Below are 14,200 nucleotides of genomic sequence, written 5' to 3' on the forward strand. Positions count from 1 at the left end.
CAAAAATTAAAAATTTTGCTATTAAAAACTCAAAGTTAAAATTCAATGGAAGTTTAAAAAATAATGTTAAGAAAATCTCCTCAAAAGAAGAACAAAATACGAAGAGAAGAAAATAGAATATAAAAGATGAGAGATTTAGAGTGTTGAAACTAGTAGTCCAACATATAACAAATAAGAATTCCAGAAAGACAAAATGGAGGCTCAAAGACAATCACAAGAACATCTCCCGAAACTGAAAGAAAACCCAGTCTCCACGTTGAAAGACCTGCCTAGTGTTTTGTTCAATGACTAAAGACTCACACTAAAACACATCATTGTGAAATTTAATAATATTGAGGTAAAAAGAGAAAAATAACAGGTATTTATAAAGAAGTGAAAAGCAAATTAACATTAGACTTTTTTATTTTTAACCAGAAATACTATCTACCATTAGTCAGTTGAGAAATTCCTTTAATAATTCTGAGGAAAATCTATTTTCAAAGTAATAACAACCAAATTGTCAATCAGTTTGGAAGATCAAAAATCTTACCTCCTGTGCATTTTTTCTAAGATTCTTCTCCAACTAATGATGGCGTAATGAAGAAAAAGGAAGACTTGATGTCCAAGCAGAAGAGAATTCAGTTTGGGAGGGCAGCTGTTAAGCAGCCTAGAAAGCTGCAAGTGACTCCAGAAGAACCCTTTCTAGGAAAAGTAGGGAAGTGGTAGATTCACTGATGTGATAGGGCTTTGGGGAAAATAAAACTTGTAGCTATGTGGAGAATTAATGGAGCATTTGGGAGCAAAAACTAAGGAAAAGAACATAAGAAACAATACAAATGGAAATTTGGGTTTTATTGATTCAAGAAAAAACTAAAAGTTATACTTAAAAAAGGAAATATAATACACTGCCTCTCCGAGGAACAATATTTGATGATCACACTAGTGGAAATGCTGATTACTGATTCAACAACAACAAAAATGTGATTTATTGTATTAGGAGAAAGGGTGGGACAAGGAAGTGGGCAGTGGAAAATAGTTAAATCTTTATCTACCATAGCAGAATGTCAAATGATAATATTGAAAATGTGTTTTTTAAAAAAACAGAAGCAAATTATTTAGAAATGGAAAGATAAGTACGAGAAAAAATAGTTTAAAGCAATGTTAAGAAGTTAGCTTTGGAGAATAGGACTATAGGTAAGGAGGAAAGTAGAGGAGATACCAGTTTTTCAATGTAAAATTTATTTTTTAAACTATGTGCTTGCATGATTTTGATAAATATGAAATAAAATAGGAGGATACTTGAACATAGATTTATCTTATTGTTAATCATATTTCAAAAAATAGGGCTGGGACCAGGGTCTACCCATCCCCATCAAGCGAGGACTGATACTAACTACAGCCACTCCTGCGGGGGCCCAGGGTTGGTTTGTGGTTGTTGTTGTTTTGTGAATGCCTGTCTGTGTGTATGCAGCTACCCTTAGTCACTAGCCAAGGCTTTACCCACACTGGCTACTGATCACTCGCCTTGGCATTGATTGGCCTAGAGCATGCATGGATCCTAGAACCTCTCTTTCCCACTAGCCCAGCCCTTTCATCGGCTTCATTTTTGTCTCCCTCTTGGCCTTCTTAGTGGGCACCTAGCACAGCACTCTCCCAGCTCTGTTTTTCAGTCACAGCATGAGCGGAAAAAAGAGAAGAAGGTAATGAAAATGAGAAAAAATACTCTCACTTAGCATTATTTCTAATCTCTACTTCTATTTTTCTATTTAAAGCAAGTCATGGCTGCCGAACTGATATTTCTAAAAGTCCATTTTGTGCTTGACTCCAATCAGGCCTCATTCTCCTAGGGGAAGAGGAGATGGAGGTGAGAGGAAGAGGATGGATGACTGTGGAACGCCTTCTGCAGCTTAGCATGCGATGGTCATTTCCTGTATGCAAGGTCTTCTACTATGTTCTGTGCAGGAAATCAAGAATGAGAAACAATTTTGGCCCTAGAGGCCTTGCAAATATATCTTCCTAATTACAAGGTTATAGTCCTTTGGGAATTGCAAGTTCCCTTGAAAATTCACACAATCCTAACATGTGTTGTGCCTAGTTTGATATGTTCTTAAACTATTACTAGCTAACACTTCTTAACTGCAGAATTTCTGTGGAAATGAGACATAGGTATTTCTACAGGATAAATGAGAGAAGTGAAAAAGGTGTTGAAAAGGAAAACGAAAGGATGAAACAGATACAATTCCTACTTCGCTATTTTTCAAAGTGCTTACGGTGAGTGCTCTCCCTTTCTCACCCGAAGGGGAGAAACTTCCTTGGCCTTTTTCTTCAAGTAAATAGATTAAACCTCTCTTATTGCTATTGATATTTGATCTTTTTCATGAGGCATAGCAAAGAGTTTTTCATAATCCTAATATATGCTTATGGTTTATGACTAATTAGAAGAATTATTTCCATCCTCTAAATTAATAGGCTTGCCTCCCTGCCCAGTAGGTTATTCCTTCCTATACAGCATTCAGTAAAATATTTGCTGAGTAATTAAATGTCCAAGGCACCCATTTCAGCAATATATGAACTAGAAACAAATAAAACAATAACGACAAACATGACTTATGTCTTCAAGGAAAGGAGGCAACATTCTGGTACAGAAAAAGGATCGTAGAAAAATACCTAATAGCATAGCGTGACAGAAATTGTGTGGAAATTACTACAAGGCAGCAAGTGAGATGGACTCTAAGCTGAGCAGACGATAAGGGTATGGCAACTCTAAATCTACATAGTGTGGTGATTAAGTCCTGTGTCCATGGAGTCAGAAAGAGCTGGGTCCTGACTCTACTTATCAACTGTGCAACCTTGAATAAGTCACTTATACCATGAGTTCCAAGTATCTCATCCTTAAAATAGGTACATTTCAGAACATTATTGAATTTCTTCAGGCTAGGCTCTAGGGATACAATGGTGATCATGACAGTTATGGTCTCAGGCCTTCTTCAACAAAGAGCAAAGAATCCAAATTGGGATAAGTATTCTGAAAGGGAGATATGGGAATGAAAACGAAAAGTAAACCAAAAAGTAAAACCTTTCTGAGACCAGTGATTTTGACAGACACTGGATTATAGAGGACCTGATAAATGACAATAAGGATTTTAAACTTTAACCTAAGCAGCAGAAGAATTGATTGAAGGGTTTTAAATAAACTTCCTTTACAGAAGTCTTGCGAATATTACATGAGAAATTGGTATGTAACATTTTTAGTGCCTTCCTGATAAAGCCTTTGCACCTCTAACTACTGCATGAGTTACTCTGCAGGGAATATAGCTAAACCCAGGTTATTTGGACACCACAAATTCCTTTCTTAACATTTTTGTTTAACATCTTTGTTCAATATTAATTTAGGGAAAAAGTAAAGAAACTGATTTTCTATTACTAAAACTCATATACTTCTTTAAATTGCAAACAAGAGCTGTGTCCCCTACATTGATCATAACACTCTAACTTACTTGGAATAGTCTGTTCATTATTTTCTTTATTCATAATTGGATATTGTCAGAGCTAAAACTTATTATACCTAGAGGTAAATTATGCAACTATGACACAAAACATTGTTTTTTGTTTGTTTGTTTTGGAGACAGAGTCTCACTCTGTTACCCAGGCTTGAGTGCAGTGGTGCAATCTTGGCTCACTGGAAACTTCGCCTTCTGGGTTCAAGCGATTCTCCTGCCTCAGCCTCCTGAGTAGCTGGAATTACAAGGGTGCACCACCATGCCCAGCTAACTTTTTGTATTTTTAGTAGAGACGAAGTTTCATCATGTTGGCCAGGTTGCTCTCGAACTCTTGACCTCAAGTGATCCGCCTGCCTCGGCCTTACAAAGTACTGGGATTATAGGCGTGAGCCACCATGCCCTGCCACAAAGCATTGTTTTAAATAAGATGTTTTTCTCACTTTGTATTAGCAAAAAAGTTTTCTACCTTTTTATGACTCTTTTTTTTTTAGTTAGTGTAGAGCTCCTACACTCTTTCTTGAGTAGTATATAATTGGGAGATATTAAATATAGATTTTTAAAATTACCTTTTTGTCAGGTAAAAAAGCGCTATTCTATGTGTTATGTATTTTCCTAATTTCAACATCCTGTGACTGCCCACTTCAGGCAGTTGTCAGATCTCAGGGTTGATGAGAGCCCTGCAGTTGCATTGGGGGAATTGTGTATCAGAAAATGCTCCTTGCTAGAGATTGGGGCCAGTGAAAATAGCTCACCTTTCTTTCTTCCTTCCTTCTCTCCTTTCCTCCTCTGTCATTTCTTTTTTTTCTTTTCTTTTTTGAATCAATGGCCCATTCTTCAGGAGAAGTGGTACTAATTCACATCTCACTCATCATAGAAGGAGTTACATGTGAAAACCTGAGGTATCTAGTAGTATATTTCTGATTCCCTCTATGGATGCTTAAAGTGCCTTATAGCTGTGTTTCCCAGACAGGCGCCTGAACGACCCACCCCTGGATTTAACTCTGATGGGAATACATGTAAAACATTACTTTAAAACATATTTGCAATTTTTAAGAAACATGTAAGACACCTCCTCACTCCTACTCACCCTTGAAATAGTACCCATTCTTCTCTGATAAAAGGGACACCTTAGTAGAAAAGTTTTGCAAGTTCTGATGATACCAGTACTTAATAAATGGCCATATTATTATTATTATTATAAGGAAAGACAAATAGGAGATTGAGAGGCTTTGAAGTTTCAGAAGGAGGTTGAACTACACTTTGCAGGAGGGTAGGACGGATGAATGGAGAAGAGAGACAGAGTTCTAGACAGAGGACACGGTGAGAAAATGTATGGCATCAGTCTGCTCATAGTAAGTTGGAGGGATCTGGATAGGACAGGTGGATTAGAGTAGGTAGAAAATAGCTTTGTGATTCAGGGAGAAAAAATTATGCTATAGTGTGATGATGTAAACTCTAGGGTTAAAAAAAGAGAGAGAACATCTTTGATTCAACAACTTTCTTCACTTTCCAAGGCACAAAATAGGTTTCAACAATTACGAGTATGAAAAAGTAGCCTCAGAGATATAATCAAATCTCAGAATACAATAAATACATTTTCCCTCACAGACTCTGATAAAGAAAGCAGTTAATAAATACAGATGAGTGCTACTGTGTACTGAGTAAACTTCCATCCAACCAAACAGAGAAAACAAATCTGAAGTTAAGTCCCCTTCAGTGAAAATGCATGACTATGAACTTCTTCATAACCCAGGAAGGGAGAAACTACATACATTAGTCAAGGCAGTGCACTGTACTGCATTGTGTAGTCTATTAAATAATAACATATCCGAAATGAATGGATCGGCTATTCAATGATGTGTTCACTTCCGGAGCATCAGGTCAACCCGAAAGAACCTAATATAACCCCAAAGGTAAAAGGAAGATCCTATCATAGTAAAAACTCGAAGCCTCTTAACACATCTGTTAAAAGAAAACAATCAGCATCAAGTTTAATACGCTTAATAGACTTAACCATAACTAGCACAAAGGCAGTTCAGTGTTACAAGTAGAAACTGCCAAATCACTGCCATTTGCCCACTGTTCTGGCTTCAAATCTGAAATCAATTATGTTTATTTTTTTAATACGTTGGAACATTTCAAAATTTTATTATAATTATATAGAATATTAGATAAAATATTTCCTATATTTCCTCCAAAATGCTAGAAAAGGAGTTGTATGGTAGATAATTCTTAACTGACTTTGCTTATATCCATTCCTACTTAGAGATTTTTCCTGTATTTGTGATAAATGTGCAGGATTTTTGTATGTGAAGTTTCAGTAGGAAACATTTGTCTTATATTGTTCTTAGTTTATACATCTTTGGGAAAGCCAGTCAAAAGAAACATGAGAGCTATTTTTAGGTGCTTTCCCTACATTTTTATTGCCTTTTAATGAAAGAAATCTTTGGGTTTTTGGGGAGGAGATGATAAATAGCAGGGAGTGTGAAGTTTAAAAGAACATATATCTTGGCTATAAATTCCATAATGTGAATACAACCTCTTTTGTTTAGATCTCTTAATTTTTTCTCCCAGCAATGTACAGTCTGTTTGGGAACCATTCACATACTTAAGCTGTATTTACATATAAGAATCATGTTTTGGTGAAATAGGTGATAAAGGCATGGGAATCTTCCAGAATGTAAAGAGAAAAAAAAAATCAAATAATTAGGAGTAAAAAAAAAAAAAAACACTCCAAACTTAAAAAACATTCACTCATATTTAGATTGAGAGAAAACTCAAAATGCTGAGCACATTCATCCTGATGAAATTTCGTAATTTAAAAAAGGAAAAAATGAGACAAGCCTCCAAAAAGAGAGAGAATGGAAAGGGAAAGGAGAGAGGGAGAGATGGAGAATGAGAAAAAGAGAGAATTGCCTACTAAGAAATAAGAATCAAGAATCAGACTGCATTAGACTTTTACCAACCAGATTCTAGAAGAAAATAGAGGAATTTATTCATAAAGGTATTCAGAGTTCCAGAAAAACATTCTGAATCTAGAATTTTAAAATTATGTATACTTTGTATATACATATACACATGTATGTTATTTTATTTTTGAAGAGGTGTGCTCACATGGCTCAAAAATCAGAACAATATAAATACATACAGAGAGAAGACTTCTACATCTGTCCCCATCCACTCCCTTGTATATAAGCAGATTTACTAGTTTTCTTGTGTATTCTCTTAATACTTCATACATATATAAGCAAATGTATATATATAATCTTCTCTTCTCTTATACAAAAGATAGCTTACTATAAATATTGTACTATTGCTTTCTTTAATTACTTAACAAAAAATGTTAGAGACCTGACTATTATAGTACCAAAAGATCTTTTTTTTTTTTTATTGCTGCCTGAGACTGTGTAGTGTGGATACACCAGAATCCGTGGGATCAGTGCCTATTGTTGGCTACTTCAGCGGTTTCCAACTTCTTAGTGCTGTAAAAAATTGTGCAATTAATAATATTTAATATACGTTACTTCTTAAATACCCATGTGCATCTGTAGGATTATGTTCCAGTAGTGGAATTACTAAGAAAAGTTAAATGCATTTAGGTAAATAATATCAAATTTCCTTCCTTTGGAGTTGTTCCATTTTGGAATCCTAAAAACAACGCATGAGGATACTGGTTTCCCCACAGTTTTGCCAGAAGAATGTGTCAACCTCTGGGTTTTTGCTAATAAAATATGTAAAATATCGTACCTCTGTTTAGGTAACATTTGCATTTCTCACATTACTGTTAAGGTGTTGCTTCTTTTGTTATGTTTGTGGGTTATTTATGTAGTTATCTGTGGATGATCTTCACTGTTTTGGGGGTGGTTGTTAGTTTATCTCAATTACTAAAAGTTATTTATATATTTTGGAATTAGCCTTTGTTGGTGACATGAGTTACAATCACCCCTCTACCACCACCATCAATTTTGTGTTTATCTTTTGAGTTTGCTTATAGTATCTTTTTCCATGCAGAATTTCTTGATTTTTATGTAGTTAAAATTATCCTTTTCATCTTTAGTGACTTCTAGATTTTGTATTTTATTAAGAAAGGTCTTCCTCATTCCAATGACATAAAAGAATTCAATGATATTTTCTTGTACTTACATGGTTTTATTTTTTAAATTCAACCTTTAATCAATTCGGGATTTATTCTGGTGTAAGATGTGCAATGCTAACTTACTCCAGATGCTAGGTAATTGTTCTAACATCAGTAATAAGTTTATTTTTATTTTTTTAATGAATATGAGACAGAAACCCTGGGTTAGTTTTTTTATAACTTCAGATTGGGAAAGACTTTTCTAACTATAATACAAAATCCAGTAGTCATGAAAAAATTAACACTGATCATTTTAACCATATAAAAATTAAAAGCTTCATTTTTACTCACTTATTTGTGATGACATCTTTATCGTATGCTAGATTCCTGTATATATTTTCTTTATGGACTTTATATTATGTTTTATGTTTTCATGCAGAAGTACCACACTGTTTTACCTTTTGAGGTTTATGAATATTGGGAATCCCTACTACCAACTGCCTATTTGCCTAAGTTTCATGAAGAAACAGCATGAGCACCTGGTGTTCCATTCTGTTCATTATTGACAAAGAAATCCTGTATCTTATGGCTTGTGCTGACATTTACATCTGGTCTCTTGCACCTAATCCTAGAGTTTAACTCAAATGAGAGTCTTGAGTGCAATTCTGCTGGCCTAACAGGACAGAAAATAGCACAGACATTGGGAAGTGGCTCTCTTGACTCAAACTAGAGCCTCCAACCCTTAGCCATCTGTCTGAGCTATAAAAGAGAGCACCAGGTCAGGTGTGATGGCTCACACCTGTAATCCCAACACTCCATCTCAAAAAAAGGGAGAGAGAGAGAGAGAGAGAGAGAACCATGTGTCAAAGGAAGCACTTTTTCCTTTTTTGTATATTTTCCCTGAGAATGAAATTTGCCCTTCAACTCTGGGCTAGGAGCCCTAAAGCCAGATCATACATACTCTACCCTATAATTAAATGCCACTACTGTTTTTCCACAAACCATCCCTAAACTTGGCATTGACCACAGGGTGCTTGAAGAAGAGTGTCAACATTGTAAGCTTCCCAGAAGGGAAGTCACGTCAGAGAAAGGGCTTTGAGACAATCACTCTGGTCTTCGCTAGAGTAGGAGAAGAGAAGTGCATAGGTGAGAGCCTGGCTGAAGTCGGCAGCACCAGAAAAGGATCGCACTGGGGAGTAACAGCTTTCAAACTGCAGCGGACCATGGATATTTATGGACTAGCTGTGGATCCTGTAGCAATAAACTAGTGTGACATGCATTAAGAGTTATGCTACCCAATAAAATCACTTTGGAAGACCAATATGATCTAATACGTGGATGAGTCACAGGAAACCAAGAGGCAGAATGGAGTCTCTTAAATAGCTGGCCAGAGAAGAGATGTTAAGCATAAGGAGAGCCGCAGTCAGGTTCCCAGAGGGAATACCAGTTCTGGATATTCTCTACTAGCACAGGGCACCCATGCCTGTTCACATCTGCACAAAGCAGCTAGCGAGCGGGTGAAAAAGAAGAGAAATCAATCACGTCTCGTTTCACTGAAGTCTTCCCAGCTGAGTCAAACCTAGGTGCTGGAAAGGAGAAATTTAAATTGGGTAAGAATTTGGGATTTTGATATTTCCCTTAACTGGGCCAGTGTTTTTATTTTCAGAAAGTATCTAAAAGTTAAAGAATCAAGCCTGAGTGTCATCTCAGGTATGGGGAAAAATAAGTTGTGGAACTGATTTGAATGAGCCGTGGAAGAAAAAAAGTAAAATTGGTTTCTGGTTGTTTCTCACAAAACCAATATGTTCAATGAATCAGTAACAAATACACAGTCCTTTTTCAGGACTTTTATACATCTATATCCCAGCAACATTGGATCAAGCCCCCTCAGTATTTAATGAAGATTCTATTGGCATTTCGTTCCAAATAATTCATCATCTGTGTGATTGGCCCATGTATTACAGGACTTTTAGTATCCTACATTCTTATCCTTTAAATATCAGTCAAGCTCCCAGTAATTTTAAGGAATGTTTCTTAAAGGCGGTACCTCCACAAATTGAGAAACACTAACTCACGGTAAATGAGTTGATGCTGACAACCTGAGTATCTTCAAATGACATGATAATCCCCAGTAACATATAGCAAAAGGTGAACTTGGAATGGAAGACTCTAGATTCGCTTTCCAATTGATGTTCTATACATTTAGTAACTTTAAATGTAGGAATAAAAGAAGAATCAATTGAACCTAATCAATTTCCTTGGGATATATACAGTAGCCATTAAAATGGAACCTAGAATTCAACTAAGAACCTAGAATAAATGTTCTGTTGGAAAAATAATGGCTCTCTCTCAAGTCCTACCCAAACATAATATGCTATACAACTTTATGATCCCAAAGTGTCATCTGCAGTAATATGGTGAAAATGAACTCCAAGACAGTTATAAACTGAAGTAGTTAGCAAGTAATGATTTATCAGAGAACATACTTGCTGAAAATATTACTACTTTTAAATCTATAAAAAAGAGACGGTGTCTAAAACATAGCTCTGTATGACGTTAATAATATATAATCAGTTCTTTTGCAAGTGGCACCTGAAAAGATAGCATGGCCAAAAAGTAGGTTAAAATATAAGAATTACATAAGAAAGTAAAAATAAAATATGCTGCATTGTGTTAGGAACATAGATGTTTAAACAAACCACAAATAAAAACAAAGATACAGTTACAAAAAAAATAAGGGGCAGAGGAGGAGGAAGATGGTGAAAAAGGAAGAGAAAGGGAAAGATGAATTTAAATTAAAGGTGGGAAGGAGGAGATGGAGTGCCAGTAATTATACATTAAAGAATTAGATTTGTCTCTCTCCAAGGGACTTAAGTGATGACCTGCCATTAGTTATCATGGAATGTGAATCCGAAAATAAAGTGGTAAGATCAGCAGTGGCTTTATTAAAAATTTAAGTGGATGCACCTAAAAAAATTAAAACTGTAGGCAAAGTATCCTTTGCAAGAGGCTCTTGAACCAAATCACTCAAAGATAAATCACTCAAAGATAGACATTACAAAGGACACATTAGCTTCCAATGTTCCATCAAAATGGCTGGTGTGTGACAGTCACTGGAATCAATGAATGGATGCAATGGAAACTGTGAGGTAAATGGTCCAAGGGGCATAGTCCTGCAAACTGGAGCTTTGTAATAAACACACTACAGTTGAAAGTATGAAGATTCATCTTACAATGCAGAGAGATAGACACAATATTTAAACTACTATTACACAAATAATTTAGATAAAAAAAGATTTAATAAAATATGCCTTAGAAGTTTTCATACTTTATTACCTGTAGAAGAACATAATGAAACATCCCTCACTATATTTAGCTTACTGCTGTCCCAACTCTGGAAAAATAGCCCAACTTTGGAAAAATAACTATTAAACCATGATTTTATATTAAAATTTTAAATTATGAAATGAGCATCAATTTTCATTCCAAAACAGAGTATGAGATTTAACAGATTTGTTGACTCAAAAATAAAGAAAAGGTGTAAATCTTGGCTGATCATTAATGTTTTTTTCTTGTTCCCCATTTACTTCTTAAGTGTTCTTAAGAACACTTGGATTCTTACTTGGCCTGTGAGGATGATTACAACGAAGGGCTACATCTCACCAAGATATCTTTGAGCAAGCTAATCATTTTTAAGAATTGCTAAAGCTAATTAAGCACTTGTCAAACACTCAGCAGAATTCTAAGCACCTTACATGTATTCATTTATTTAATTCTCATGACAATTGTACTATTCACCACTTATGACAAATGAGAGCAAGAAAGCTGAGCTACCAAGAGATTGAATAACTTGCCCAAGGACATGCAGCTAAAAGAAATAAATATTTTTAAGTCTATAGTCCCTCTCCACTCCCAGGCAAAACGACTAACTGGTGACGCACACTCATGACTCAGAAAATGAGACACTCGTGATCTCTCTATTAAATAAAATTAAACTGAAATGTTCGGCTTGAGAAAGTCCTCAGGGAACAAAGACCCTCAGAGGGGACATAGGCTTGCCTAGAGAAGAGAGATGTCATGTACAGAATAAGTGGAAGGCTCCTTGTGTGGAGTTTGTTACTGTAGTGTCACTTCTAATCAGTTGGGTACGGTCCAACACATCCTGCTTTTGGCCAGATGCTGCAACAGAGGGAGAAGGAGTATTGAAAGTGGAAAATAGATTTTTGGAAGATAGATGATCCATTTTGGGACATAATATTTATGGATTAAGACAAATTAGGTTCAGCTGAGAAAATAAAATGTAAAAAATATTCTAACGTAAATTAGAAATAAAATTTTTAAACACACAAAGCCCATCCTAAAATATATACATTCATACTGCACTTTTATGCAGTAGTGGCACACACGGTTTCTTTGATCATCTCTACATTTTTTAGTGATGATGACTTTGGAAGTGACTAAAGGATGTAGCAACCATTTTCTTTCTCATTTTACAAATTTGTAACTTGTTCCCTGGCTTATTGCGATAGTCTTGAGCGTTTGGGTTCCCTCAAAATTCATATATTGAAATCCCAACGCCCAAAGTGATGGTATTAGAAAGTAGAGGCTTTGGGAGGTAATTAGGTCACCTGGAATGGTAGTAGTGCCCTTATAAAAGGGACCCTAGAGAGAGCCCTCACCCTTTCCACTATGTGAGAACACAGCAAGAAGTCACTCTCTATGAACCATAAAGTGGGCCCTCAGCAGACACTGCTGCAACCCTCTTCATTTTGGACTTCCCAGCCTCCAGAACTAAATATCTTCGTTATTTATTTGAAAAATGAATTTTTGTTGTTTGTAAACCAGCAGGTTTATGGCATTTTGTTATAGCAGCCACAACAGACTAAGACATTTATAAAATTATAGTGATAGCACAATAATAATTCTACCTTCAACTTTATTAAATTAAAAACTTTGAACTCTTTTTCTATTGACACCTCAATTTTTAAATTTGCCAAGTATAGTATTTGTTTATATTGTATACTTTAAATATAGATATGAATTTTCTTGTGCATATTTTAAAGATACACTGAAAAAGGAATGGATAAGACCTGAAATTGTTTATTCCCAGAAGAAATAAACAGATAAAACAATAGGCCAATCAACCAACATTTTGTGGATCATTTGTTACATGTAATATTTTTATAAATTTATTGAATATATTCTATATGCTAAATATAAGGTGTAATGTAAGATTTTAGAAGGCATAGTGGTTCGTGCTCTCTAGGAAAGGTCTATGATAAACACGTCGTCATTGTGGAAGGAGGCATGTAACATATACCTCAGGAATGTTATACACCAGGTCAGAGAATGAGGGAAGAAGTCATCTGTGTTGGTGGGCAGCAATAAATGAAGGTAATCTGGTGCAAAGGAAATAGAACTAAGGAATTAAGGAGACGGGAGAATAAACCTTTCAGATTTGCTGAGCTATAGGATTATTATTGGGAGTACAAAGAAACATGTAAGCTGGATGAAGGTGGCAAAGAGCCTTGAAGGCCAGTCTAGAGCTATTTGTTATTACATAGATAAAACATTCAGATGGCTGAGCTCTTCACCCAGGTATTTGGCATTATCCCAGAATTTGACTTGGAATTTTAAATTTTTTTAAAAAATCAAAAAAACATAATTCTTGTGTAAAGGTCAAGGAATATCTTAACTTGATTTTGGAATTTTTATTCCAAGGGGAGTAGTCTTACCACTATCCCTTGAGACAGACAAAAAGAGACCAAAGCTAAGAAAATAAATTCTAACAAAATGTCAAAAAGATCAGAAGACCAATAGCATAAAATGTGCCTACTCTTGTATAATTTTATCAACATTAACATTTTAAATGGTATCTAAAGTGGTATAGTCTCCTCACCCACACACAGTCAAGACACAATTATCGCATTGGCTATTCCTAGATCACTATTTTAAGTACTAACTGCACATTGATTTTCCCTGAACTTACTTTGAGGTTCAAGAATTTTTATTTATTCATGCATGCACTTACATCTGTAAGCTGGAAAGTCGTGAGTTCGATCGTAAATTTGGGAGTCATGAAGTTGTAGGCAGTCTAGAGTTCGGTCATAAATTTTGGAGTCATGAATTTGGCATTGGTTTTAGTCCTACCAAAATGTATCTTCCTAACTCTAATCCAGTGACATCACTATGGCCTTCAGACCTTAATCCCCCAGCAGGCACAACTCCAACTATAAACAGAGATTTTCACATTTAAACTATAAACTCCATATAACCAAAGGTTTTGTTGTGAGTTTAGAATTTATATAAAACTCAGATTTTAATCCCTGTAAGCATAAAATAAAAATAAAAACTCTTCAAGCACAGGCTTTAGCAAAAACAAACAAAACAAAATGTATTTTTCTCTTTCTTGAGTGAGGCATGAATTAAGGACCATCTGTCACCATAACTTTGAACCACTTGATCTTGGTATGCTTTTTTGGTCAGTTTTAATGTTCCTTAAACCCAATTTCTCTTGTCTTCTTTAAAATGGACTAATCTCCAATCATCATGGAAATAAGTCAAGTAAATGAAAAATCATAAATTACATGGGGACTCACTAATTCAGTTAGTTTATTTGGAAACAAAATGCCTGAGGCTTCAAAGA

Source organism: Hylobates moloch, unplaced genomic scaffold, assembly GCF_009828535.3.
Source record: "Hylobates moloch isolate HMO894 unplaced genomic scaffold, HMol_V3 SCAFFOLD_3, whole genome shotgun sequence".
NCBI classification, from domain to species: domain Eukaryota; kingdom Metazoa; phylum Chordata; class Mammalia; order Primates; family Hylobatidae; genus Hylobates; species Hylobates moloch.